The sequence below is a fragment of the Pelodiscus sinensis genome, chromosome 29, assembly GCF_052426305.1.
Source record: "Pelodiscus sinensis isolate ZL-2025 chromosome 29, ASM5242630v1, whole genome shotgun sequence".
Taxonomy (NCBI): Eukaryota; Metazoa; Chordata; order Testudines; family Trionychidae; genus Pelodiscus; species Pelodiscus sinensis.
The window spans coordinates 11,303,650-11,315,959 of record NC_143080.1 but is presented as its reverse complement, the minus strand read 5'-3'; the positions used below and the strand labels follow the sequence as shown (position 1 = coordinate 11,315,959).

The 12,310-nt window shown below is 48.3% G+C and overlaps 1 protein-coding gene across 1 annotated transcript in view; it reads left to right on the top strand.

Annotated features, from left to right (window-relative positions):
- LOC102445239 (corticotropin-releasing hormone receptor 1) overlaps positions 1–12,310 on the top strand; it is a 112,925-nt gene that overhangs the window by 59,030 nt on the left and 41,585 nt on the right. The window lies entirely within an intron of this gene.

Genomic DNA, 12,310 nt, shown 5'->3' with positions numbered 1-12,310 from the left:
AGCCCTGTAAGGCCCATTCTACAGCCCACCAGTGGTATAGACTTACCCTAAGTGACTTATAGAATCCTAGGGCTGGAAGAAACCTCAGGAGTCATCAAGTCCAGCCCCCTGCCCAAAGCAGGACCAATCCCAACTCCATCATCCCAGCCAGGGCTTTGTCAAGCCAGGACTTAAACACCTCTAGGGATGGAGATTCCACCCCCTCCCCAGGGAACCCATCCCAGTGCTTCCCACTCTCCTAGGGAAACAGTTTTTCCTAATATCGAACCTAGACCTCACCGACTGCAACTTGAGCCCATTGCTTCTCATTCCATCATCTGTCACCACTGAGAACAGCCTCTTTGGAACCCCTTCAGGTAGCTGAAAGTTGCTATCAAATCCCTCCTCACTCTTCTGTAGACAAAACAAGCCCAGATCCCTCAGCCCTTCCTCATAAGTCATGTGCTCCAGACCCCTAGTAATGTTTGTCGCCTCCGCTGGACCTTCTCCCGGGAAAGACAATTAAGGAATTCATCTGCAAACACCTGGAAGATAACAAGGTGATAGGTAACAGCCATTATGGATTTGTAAAGAACAAATCACGTCAAACCAATCTGATAGCTTTCTTTGATAGGATAAGAAGTTTTCTGGATAAGGGAGAAGCGGTGGATGTGGTGTACCTAGACTTTAGTAAGGCATTTGATTTGATCACGCATGATCTTCTTATCAATAAACTAGGCAAATACAACTTAGATGGAGATACTATAAGGTGGATGCATAACTGGCTGGATAACCGTACTCAGAGAGGGTATGTCTACACTACCCCGCTAGTTTGAACCAGCGGGGTAATGTAGGCATACCGCACTTGCAAATGAAGCCCGGGATTTGAATTTCCCGGGCTTCATTTGCATAAGCCGGCCGGTGCCATTTTTAAATCCCAGCTAGTTCGAACCCCGTGCCGCGCGGCTACACGTGGCACAGAGTAGCTAGTTCGGATTAGGTTTCCTAATCCGAACTAGCTGTACTCCTCATTCCAACTGTACTCCTCATTCCAAGCCTAATCCGAACTAGCTACTCCGTGCCGCGTGTAGCCGCGCGGCACGGGGTTCGAACTAACCGGGATTTAAAAATGGCGGCGCCCGGCTTATGCAAATGAAGCCCGGGAAATTCAAATCCCGGGCTTCATTTGCAAGTGCGGTATGCCTACATTACCCTCCTAGTTTGAATTAGGAGGGTAGTGTAGACATACCCAGAGTAGTTATTAACAGTTCACAATACTGCTGGAAGGAACAAGTGGGGTTCCGCAGGGGTCTGTTTTGGGACCGGTTCTGTTCAATATCTTCATCAACAATTTAGATATTGACATAGAGAGTACGGTTATTAAGTTTGCAGATGATACCAAGCTAGGAGGGGTTGCAACTGCTTTGGAGAATAGAGTCATAATTCAAAATGATCTGGACAAACTGAAGAAATGGTCTGAGGTAAACAGGATGAAGTGTAATAAGGACAAATGGAAAGTGCTCCACTTAGGAAGGAGCAACCAGCTTCACACATACAGAATGGGAAGTGTCTGTCTAGGAAGGAATACTGCAGAAAGGGATCCAGGGGTCATAGTGGACCACAAGCTAAATATGAGTCAGCAGTGTGATGCTGTTGCAAAAAAAGCAAACACAATTCTGGGATGCATTAACAGGAGTGTTGTGAGTAAGACACAAGAAGTCATTCTTCTGCTCTACTCTGCACTCATTAGGCCTCAATTGGAGTATTGTGTCCAGTTCTGGGTACCGCATTTCAAGAAAGATGTGAAGAAATTGGAGAAAGTCCAGAGAAAAGCAACAAGAATGATTAAAGGTCTAGAGAACATGACCTGTGAAGGAAGACTGAAAGAATTGGGCTTGTTTAGTTTGGAAAGGAGAAGACTGAGAGAGGACATGAGAGCGGTTTTCAGGTATCTAAAAATAATTTTCCTTGGCCTCTGAGGATGGGACAAGAAGCAATGGGCTTAAACTGTAGCAAGGGAGGTTGAGCTTGGATATTAGGAAAAACTTCCTAACTGTCAGGGTGGTTAAACACTGGAATAAATTGCCTGGGGGGGGCGGGATGGAATTTCCATTTCTGAAGATATTTAAGAGCAGGTTAGATACACTTCTATCAGGGATGGTCTAGATCAGGGGTCTCCAAACTACGGCCCGCGGGCCGGATGCGGCCCGCGAGGCCCTCTCATCCGGCCCGTGGAGACCTTTTTGTCTGGCCCCGCCTTCCGCATGCCGGTGTGACGAGGCGACCCCCGCCTGTCCCTGGGGCGCCGCCGAACGGGCCCTTCTTGCCGCGGGGGGGGGCCCTGTCAGGGGTGTGTGGCGTGTACTCACGCCGCGCCGGGGCAGGAGAAGCGGGCCGCTCCGCTGACAAGCGGCTGCGTGGCGGCAAACGGCACAGGGGGCGGGGGTTAGCACGGGCGGCGTTCCCCCGCCCAGACTGACAGGGCAGCCGGCCAATCAGGGGGCAGGATGGGCGGTGGTGGTAACGCCCGCCCGGCGACGTGCGGGGGAACGTGAACCCCGGCGGGAACTTTAAAAAGGTGACCCCTTCCGCCCGGGGGAGGGGGGAAGGAGTGAGCGGTGGCAAGCAGGAGGGGAGGACAGCGTGCAGAGGAAGGGGAGAGCAGGGGGAAAAGCCCCCCCCCTTCTCAGGAGTCCAGACCCGACGGCCACCCAGACGGCAGGACCAGCCCCGGCGGGAGGGGTGGGCGTCTGGATATACGACCGTCAGCCTGACGGACGAATCAAAGGTGACCGCCCCACGGTGGGGGGAGGTAGAGGGTCACACGAGGAGGGAAAGGAAGCAGCCCAGGGCAGAACTCGTTAGAGTTGGCGGGCTGACGAGTTACGGCAGGAGCCCCGTCAGCTGGACCGGAGCCAGCTGGTTCCGTGTCCTTAGGGCCCTGGGCTGGGGCCCGTGAGTGAGGGTGGGCCCGGGCCCCCCTTTCCCTCCCCTTCAGCACTGGAGGGAGTGCATGGTCAGAGTACCGGCCGCGCTGCAACAGAGGGCGCAATAGGCAACTGAAATTCCCCATCGTGAAAGCGGCCCCCGAACTGCTGTTTGATAGTTAATGCGGCCCTCGGGCTGAAAAGTTTGGAGACCCCTGGTCTAGATGGTCCTGGGTCCTGTTGTGAGGGCAGGGGACTGGATCTGATAACCTCTCAAGGTCCCTTCCAGTTCTAGTGTTCTATGGTTCTCCAATGTATCCACATCTATTCTGTAATGGGGGGCCCAGAACTGGACGAGGTATTCAAGATGTGGCCTCACCTGTGCCGAATAAAGGGGAATAACACTTCTCTGGATCTGCTGGCAATGCTCCTCCTAATGCACCCTAATATGCTATTCGCCTTCTTGGCTACAAGGGTACACTGTTGTCTCAAATCCAGCTTCTCATCCACTGTAATCCCCATGGTCCTTTTCTGCCCAACTGCTGCTTAGCTGTTACAGGTCCCAAGCCTGTAACAATGCTTGGGATTCTTCCATCCCAAGTGCAGGACTCTGCACTTGTCCTTGTTGAACCTGAACAGATTTCTTTTGACTCAATATTCCAATTTGTCTAGGTCACTCTGGACCCTATCCCTGCCCTCCAACGTATCTACCTCTCCCCCTAGTTTAGTGTCATCTGCAAACTTGCTGAGGGTTCAATCCATCCCCTCATCCAGGTCGTTACTAAAGATGTCAGACAAAACTGGCCCCAGAACTGAGCCCTGGGGCACTCTGCTTGAAACCAACCACCAACCAGACATCGGGCCGTTGATCACTACCGATTGAGCCCGACAACCTAGGCAGCTTTCCAGCCGCCGTACAGTCCATTTCTCCAATCCATGCTTCCTTCACTTGCTGGCAAGAATACTGTGGGAGACCATTGTGACGTAGTGGGGGTGCTGTCTGCTTTTGTGATCCTATGCCTCTCTGCAGGGGCTCTGGGAGTCTGTCTTGGCTCAGAGTATTCCCACCCCCCGCCGAGCCCTGCACAGACAAATAGACAACGGCCCAGCTGCTTCACACCTGGCCAGAGGAAGGAGTCTGGAGAAAGGGAGGGGTATGTCTGCCTGGGGGGAGGGAGTGACCAGTGGCTGGGAGAAGGGGCAGTCTGAGGGAGGAAGATGAGCAAGGTGGTCTAAAGCCAGGACCCCTCCCCCCCAGGAGGGATAAGACTTTCCGCTCTCAGTGTAACCTGCTACCATCGCCTGTGTCCCTGAGAACCCATAAAGCCTTCTACTCTACTGAAACAAAAAACAGGACTATGTAGCACTAAAGGGTACGTCTAGACTACAGGCTTTTGTCGACAGAAGTTTTGTCGACAGATACTGTCGACAAAACTTCTGTCGACAAAGAGCATCTACACTACTTTCAGTTCTGTCGACAAAGCAAGCTGCTTTGTCGACATGGTAGTGTAGACGCAAAGGACAGTTTACATGCAATAACGCCTTCTGTCGACAGAAACTCTGTTGACAAAAGGGGTACGTCTACACTACATGCCTCTGTCGGCAGAGGCATGTAGATTTGTTTGTTCAGCAAAGGTAAATGAAGCCGCGATTTAAATGATCGCGGCTTCATTTACATTTACAAGGCTGCCGCGCTGAGCCGACAAACAGCTGATCAGCTGTTTGTCGGCTCGCCGCTAGTCTGGACGTTCCCCCTGTTGACATCAAAGCCCTTTGTCGGCAGCCCCGGTAAACCTCATTCCACGAGGAATAACGGGGCTGCCGACAAAGGGCTTTGATGTCGACAGGGGGAACGTCCAGACTAGTGGCGAGCCGACAAACAGCTGATCAGCTGTTTGTCGGCTCAGCGCGGCAGCCATGTAAATGTAAATGAAGCCGCGATCATTTAAATCGCAGCTTCATTTACCTTTGCCTACAACCCTAATCTACATGCCTCTGCTGACAGAGGCATGTAGTCTAGACACAGCCAAGGAGTTATGCCTCGTAAAATGAGGTTTACCAGCGTCGACAAAACTGCTGAGTTCTGTCGACGTTATGTCAACAGAACTCAGCGGTAGTGTAGACGCAGATATAGTTTTGTCGACAAAACTCTGTAGTCTAGACACACCCTTAAAGACTAACAAGATGGTTTATTAGGTGATGAGCTTTCGTGGGCCAGACCCACTTCCTCAGATCAAATAGTGGAAGAAAATTGTCACAACCATATATACCAAAGGATACAATTTAAAAAATGAACACATATGAAAAGGACAAATCACATTTCAGAACAGAAGGGGGATGGGGTAGGGGGAGGTAAATGTCTGTGAGCTAATGATATTAGAGGTGATAATTGGGGAAGCTATCTTCTTCTTGGTCTGGCCCACGAAAGCTCATCACCTAATAAACCATCTTGTTAGTCTTTAAAGTGCTACACAGTCCTGTATTTTGTTTCAGCTACACCAGACTAACACGGCTATATTTCTATCACTATTCCACTCTACTGGCTGACTGAGAGTCACATCTGGCTGCGGATGGGCGTGTAGGGTTGGGGGCTTTCCGATGTATCGTCACAACCATATAAAAAACTTAGCTAAAGTCAAGATATATCACGTCCACTGACTTCCCCATGTCCACAGAGTTACCTAGTCGCAGAAGGCAATAAGTTTGGTCAGGCATAACTTGCCCTTGGTGAATCCATGTTGACTTTTCCTGATCACTTTCCCCTCTTCCAAGTGCTTCAAAATGGATTCCTTGAGGATCCCCTCCATGATTTTTCCCAGGACTGAGGTGAGGCTGAGCAGTCTGTAGTTCCCTGGATCGTCCTTCCCTTTTTTAAAGATGAGCATCACATTTGCCTTTTTCCAATCGTGTGGGACCTCCCCCAATCACCATGAGTTTTCCAAGATAATGGCCAGAGGTTCTGCAATCACATCAGCCAACTCCCTCAGCACCCTTGGGTGCATTATAACTGGACCCATGGATTTGTGTATGTCCAGCTTTTCTAAATAGTTCTTGTCTGTGAAAAACTTAACAACAAATGGTCTAGTAGCAGTTTAAAGACTAACAAAACACATAGATGGTATCATGAGCTTTCGTGGGCAAAACCCACTTCGTCAGATGACCAAGTACAAGCGATCCTGAACTCAACCATTTTTTGTTTTAAGTTTTTCCTGTTACAGACTAACTCAGCTACTCTTCTGAGGCTACTTCTAGACTGCATCCCTCTATTGACAGAGGGATGCAAATCAAGCACATAGAAATTGCTAATGAAGCAGGGATTTAAATATTCCACGCTTCATTAGCATAAACATGTCTGCTGCTTTTTTCGAAACGGAGCTTTTTCGAAAAAAAAAACGGCAGTCTGAATGCGGATCTGTCGAAAATAAACCCTTTTTCAACAGATCCTGTATTCCTCAAACAAAAATCTCCATTTTGAAAAAAAGCAGCAGCCATGTTTATGCTAATGAAGGCTCTTTAAATCCCTGCTTCAATAGCAATTTAGATGTGCCTAATCTACTTTTCTCTGTCGACAGAGAGGTGTAGTCTAGACACACCCTGGAGCTCTTGTCTGTGAAGACAGAGAAAAAAAAAACATTGAGTACTTCGGCTTTTCCCACATCACCTGTCACTAGGTTACCTCCCTCATCCAGTAAGGGTCCCACACCCTTTCTGATCACCCTCTTATTGCTAACATGCCTGTAGAAACTTCTCTTGTTACCCTTCATACCCTTGTTTGCTTCAATTCCAATTGCACTTTGGCCTTCGGGATTACACCCCTACATTCTCCAGCAATAGATTTATACTCCTCCCTAGTCATCTGTCCAAGTTTCCACTTCTTGTAAGCTTCCTTTTTGTGTTTAAGCTCACCAAGGATTTCCCCAGTAAGCCAAGCTGATCACCTACCATATTTGCTTTTCTTTTCTTACTGCGCATTGGGATGGTTTGTTCCTTTGCCTTCAATGAGGCTTCTTTAAATACAGCCAGTTCTCCTGGACTCCTTTCCCCTTCATGTTAGCATCCCAGGGGATCCTGTCCATCAGTTCCCTGAGGGAGTCAAAGGCTGCTTTTCTGAAGTACAGGATGTGTATTTTGCTGCTCTCCTTTCTTCCTTTGGTCAGGATCCTGATTTCAACCTCACTGATCCCGGGCTCCAGGTGGCACCGCCACTTTGAAACGCCGCATGGAGCCTGGGCTCTGGGGGGAAGTCCCTAGCTGACCTTGGGCTCCATGCAGCGCTTTCGCCCTAGGGCTGTTGCTACACTTCAAAGGCGGAGGCGCCCTATCGACTAATTGAATAGTCAATGCAAAATGCTTTGACTATTCAATTAGTCAATTACTCACAATTTAACATCCCTGTTAAGTTCCTCGACGGGTGCATATAGCTGAGGGTGCTGGGTCTGACAGGTGGTGCTTACATTCCTGGACTTGCTTCCTCTCTCTCCCCCGCTCCATGGCCTGCCCACACAATAGCTTCTCCACCACTTCGTCCTTCAGCACCTCCTGGCATCTGGCGCTCTTAGCATTCATGTGCCCATCTGTCAGCACTTTGCAATCGAATGCTAGTGACCTGCTGCAGTTAGCGGTTGTCAGGAAACCTGTGTTTAGCTCCCAGCCATGTGAATCTGTGTGTGTGTGTGTGTGTGTGTGTGTGTGTGTGTGTGTGTGTGTGTGGCAGGGTGGGAGCAGAGCAGGCATGGGATTTGGGGAAGGGCTGGAGTGAGGGCACAGGGGAGGGAAGTCTTGGGCCCTGCACCCTCCTAAGGGCAGCAGTGTCTGTCAATGCATCTCGAATATACAGTACCTGGTTATTACAGTCCTGGGTCTCTCCTGGACTGATCTGAGTTCCCGTGTTGAATTATGCTGTGAAGAAACCTGCTACCATTGCTCATTAGCACTGGCGGCCTTTGTGGAGAAATGTGGCCATTAGGGCTGTCAATTAATTGCACTTAATACATGTGATTAAGGTAAAACAAATTAGCTGGATTTTTTACAAACTGTGGCAAGTAATTGCTGTTTTAACTGCACTGCTAAGCGATAATAGGATCAATGTCCCGCTAAGCTTTTGTGTCCTTGTGCAAAAAAAATGTTGTTACCTGCAGGTGATGTGCGACATACCGCCTCCATGAAGGTGCATGTAACCAAATCCATCCTGCACGTGGATAGTCCGTGGGTGGAGGGGTGGAGCCAAAGGTTGCAGGGAGTTAGAGGAGGCTCCGAGTTGGGGGATGAGGGCTCTGGCTGGGGGTGCAGGCATGAGATGTTTGGGGTGCAGACGAGGGCTCCTGGCTGGGGCAGGGAGCGATTACCAGGGGCACCTCCCATTTGGTGCGGGAGGGATCAGGTGGCTCCATACTGTCCTATGCAGCTCTCATTGGCTGCAATTCCCAGCCTATGGGAGCTGCAGGGACAGAGCTTCCTGGTGCTTGTGGTGATGTGGTTCCAGCCAGGGGGAGAGGAGGGAACGGTAACATGTGAAGCCACTTCTCCCTCCCCCCATCAAGAAGGGCTGGCCCAGAACACAGGGGCTTTATGGGGCCTGGGCTAAGGGTGCCCCTTAACCCAGTATGCTGAGCTACAGCACCTAAAGCCCCTTTCTTACTGCTGCTGAGGCCAGCGGAGCATATCTCTGGGGGCGCCATTTCAGATTTTCGTAGGGGGTGACCTGTGCATGCCATGATGCTGAGGGCCAGAGTGAAGGCATGGGGGGAGGGCAAGACTGAGGATGAGGGCAAGCTGCAAATGGGGGGGGTGGTCCACCCCATCCACCCTCCCCAACACACACAAGGACTACTAGGGCACTTGAAAACACTGGTTTGTTTGCAGATAACTTAGCAGTTAGCTGACAGGAGCACTGTATCTAATTCCTATGTCAAAGAAAAAATTAAATACATATTAGATCCATTCAGCTCTAATACTAACATAATCTGACATCTTGTAGCAAGTCACTTAACGGATACTGGTTAGGCATAAAATATGAATGTATAGTCTTGCTTTGTTACTAAGTCTCTGGAGGGTGGGGGCGGGAGAGAGACTGTCAGGATTTCTGGGCCCTATCTCAGCTCTGGTTGTGGAATGAGGTCTAGGGGGTTACCGCAGGGGGCAGATATATCTGGAGACTATATAAGATCAGACTAGTCATGCTGGGTCAGATCAATGGTCCATCTAGCCCAGGATCCTGTCTTCCCACAGTGGTCAATGCCAGGTGCTTCAGAAGGCATGAACTGAACGTAATAATCAAGTTTTCCATCCCTTGTGGCCTGTTCCCAGCTTCTGGCACACAGATGCTAGACACCATCCCTGCCCATTCTGGCTACTTGCCACTGATGGGCCTCTCCTCTTTTTTATTGGAACCCTGTTAGGGTTTGGGCCTTTTCACCATCTCCTGGCAAAGAATTCCACAGATGGAGTGTGAAAAAACATTTCTTTTGTTTGTTTAAAATCTGCTGCCTGTAAATTGAATTGGGAGACCGTCTTGTGTTATGTTAGTGAAGAAATAAATAACATTTCCTTATTCTATATTTCCACATCATTCATGATTTTCTAAAGCTCGAACACATCCCCTCACCCTTTAGTCATTTCTTTACCAAGCTGAAAAGTCCCCGTTTTTGTAATCTCTCTTCATAGGGTGGGGAAGCACTGGGATGGGTTCCCTAGGGATGTAGTGGAGTCTCCATCCCTAGAGGTGTTTAAGTCTCAGCTTGACACAGCCCTGGCTGGGTTGATTTAGTTGGGATTGGTCCTGCCTAGAGCAGGGGGCTGGACTTGATGACCTCCTGAGGTCTCTTCCAGTTCTATGGTTCTATGATTCTGTGATATGGAAGCTGTTCCTTACCCCAATCATTTCTGTTGCCCTTCTCTGGACCTTTACCAAATCCAATATATTTTTTTTTTTTTTTTTTAGATGAGGCAACCAGGTATGCATGCAGTATTCAAGATGTGGGCATGCAATGACTTTATTATTGGCTATGTCTAGACTACGGGGTTTTTCTGAGATACTAGGGGTACCCTGGAAAAACTCTGCTGTGTCCAGGGTATGTGTCTGCTCTTCCGCTTTTTTTTGCAGAAGAGTAGACACGCTCTTTCGGAAGCCCTGTCTTCCTCCTTCCACAAGGAAGAAGGGCTCTTCCAAAAGAGGAGGATTTTCTGAAATTTGGCCCAGTGTAGATGGGCCAAATTTCGGAAAAGCCTTTTCCAAAAAAGCAATTTGCGTACTCTTTTTCGATAGATCATTGTAGTCTAGACGTAGCCATAGAAGTAATGTGGTATTTTCTGTCTTACTATCTATTCCTTTCCTAGGGTACGTCTACACTAGCCCCCTAGTTCGAATTAGGGAGGCTAATGAGGGCAACCGAAATTGCTAATGAAGCGCGGGATTTAAATATCCCGTGCTTGATTAGCATATTCCTGGCCGTTCGCCATTTTGGAAACTGACTAGCCCGAAGTAACTGCCCGCGTCTACACGCGGCAGAGAAGAGCGATTCCGAGATAAACCTTTTAGTTCAAATTAACAGTTAAACGTCATTCCATGAGGAGTAACAGTTAATTTGAACTAAGGGGTTTATCTCGGAATCCCGCTTCTCTGCCACGTGTAGACGCGGGCAGTTACTTCGGGCTAGTCAGTTTCCAAAATGGTGACCGGCGGGAATATGCTAATCAAGCGCAGGATGTTTAAATTCCGTGCTTCATTAGCAATTTCAGTCGCCCTCATTAGCCTCCGTAGTTCGAACTAGGGGGCTAGTGTAGACGTACCCCTAGTGGTTCGAATATTCTGTTCGCTTGTTACTTTTTAGACTGGCCCTGCACATTGAGTGGATTTTTTCAGGGAACTATCCACGAGGATTCCCAGAACTCTTTCTTGAGTGGTAACAGCTAATTTAGACCCTCTCATCTGGGATGTATAGTTGGGATTATATTTTTCTGTGTGTATTACTTTGTGCTTATCAACACTGAATTCCATCTGCCCTTGTGTTGCCCAATCACCCAGTTTGGAGAGATCCCTTTGTAACTCTTCCTGGATGGCAGAACAAGGAGCAATGGTCTCAAGTTGTGGTGGGAGAGGTCCAGGTTCGATATTAGGAAAAACTATTTCCCTAGGAGAGTGGTGAAGCACTGGGACGGGTTCCCTAGGGAAGTAGTGGAGTCTCCATCCCTAGAGGTCTCGGCTTGACAAAGCCCTGGCCGGGTTGATTTAGTTGGGATTGGTCCTGTCTTGGGCAGGGGGCTGGACTTGATGGCCTTCTAAGGTCTCTTCCAGCTCTATGATTCTATGATTGTATGAACTCTTTGCAATTGGTTTGACTTAACTACTTTAATTCGCTATCATCTGTAAATGTTTCCCGCCTCACTGTTTTTTCAAGCAAAATGCAGGACAATGTAGCACTTTAAAGACTAACATTTATTAGATGATGAGCTTTCGTGACCCACTTCCTCAGATCAAATAGTTGATCTGAGGAAGTGGGTCTGGCCCACGAAAGATCATCTAATAAACCATCTTGTTGTCTTTAAAGTGCTACATTGTCCTGCATTTTGCTTCAACTACCCCAGACTAACACGGCTACATTTCTATCACTGTTTTTTCAAGATCATTTATGATCAAGTTGCCCAGAACTGCTCTAAATGCAGATGACTCTTTTTTCCTATCTTTTACCTGGCATGATCATCTAAGGACCCTCCAAGTACTGGAGTGCCCAGCTTTTTGTGGTCTCCCTCGGTTTATAAACAAACTCCCTGCCCCAAAGCAAAGCTGGAACAGCACAAGCCCTGGGTCTAAGGAATGGGATTTAAGCAGCCCTCAAGTATGAAATAAAGAGGTTCAAATCTCAGGGCATAGCTACAGATCTTCCTAACCCCCCCTTAAATGCCAGCCCTGTGTGTCTCCGCCCCTGCCGTGGCAGCTCCCTGAATAGCAGGCCTAAGCCCCAATGCCGGGCTTATTAGACAGCTGTGCGGCCAGACAGCTTAGAAGGAATCTTGAGAATACCAATTTAAATGTATTATAAATGAATCTGACACTTTTCTACATTGTCAGATATAGTGATTTCAGTTATAACACAGAACACCCATTTTACAGTGCTCCCTTTACAGTATTATTTTAGATTACAACTACAAAAAAGATAAATCGTATTTTTCAATACAAGTACTGTAGTGTCATCTCTTTATCGTGAAACTGACCAATGTAGATTTTCTTTTTGCAACATAACTGCACTCAAAAGCAAAACATTTACAACTTTAGGGCCTATGTGTCCTACTGCTTGTTCAGACAATATCTAAGACCAAAAAAATTGTTTACATTTATGGAAGATGATGCTGCCCACTTCTTTTTTACAATATCACTGGAAAGTGAGAATAGGAGTTTTCCTGATACT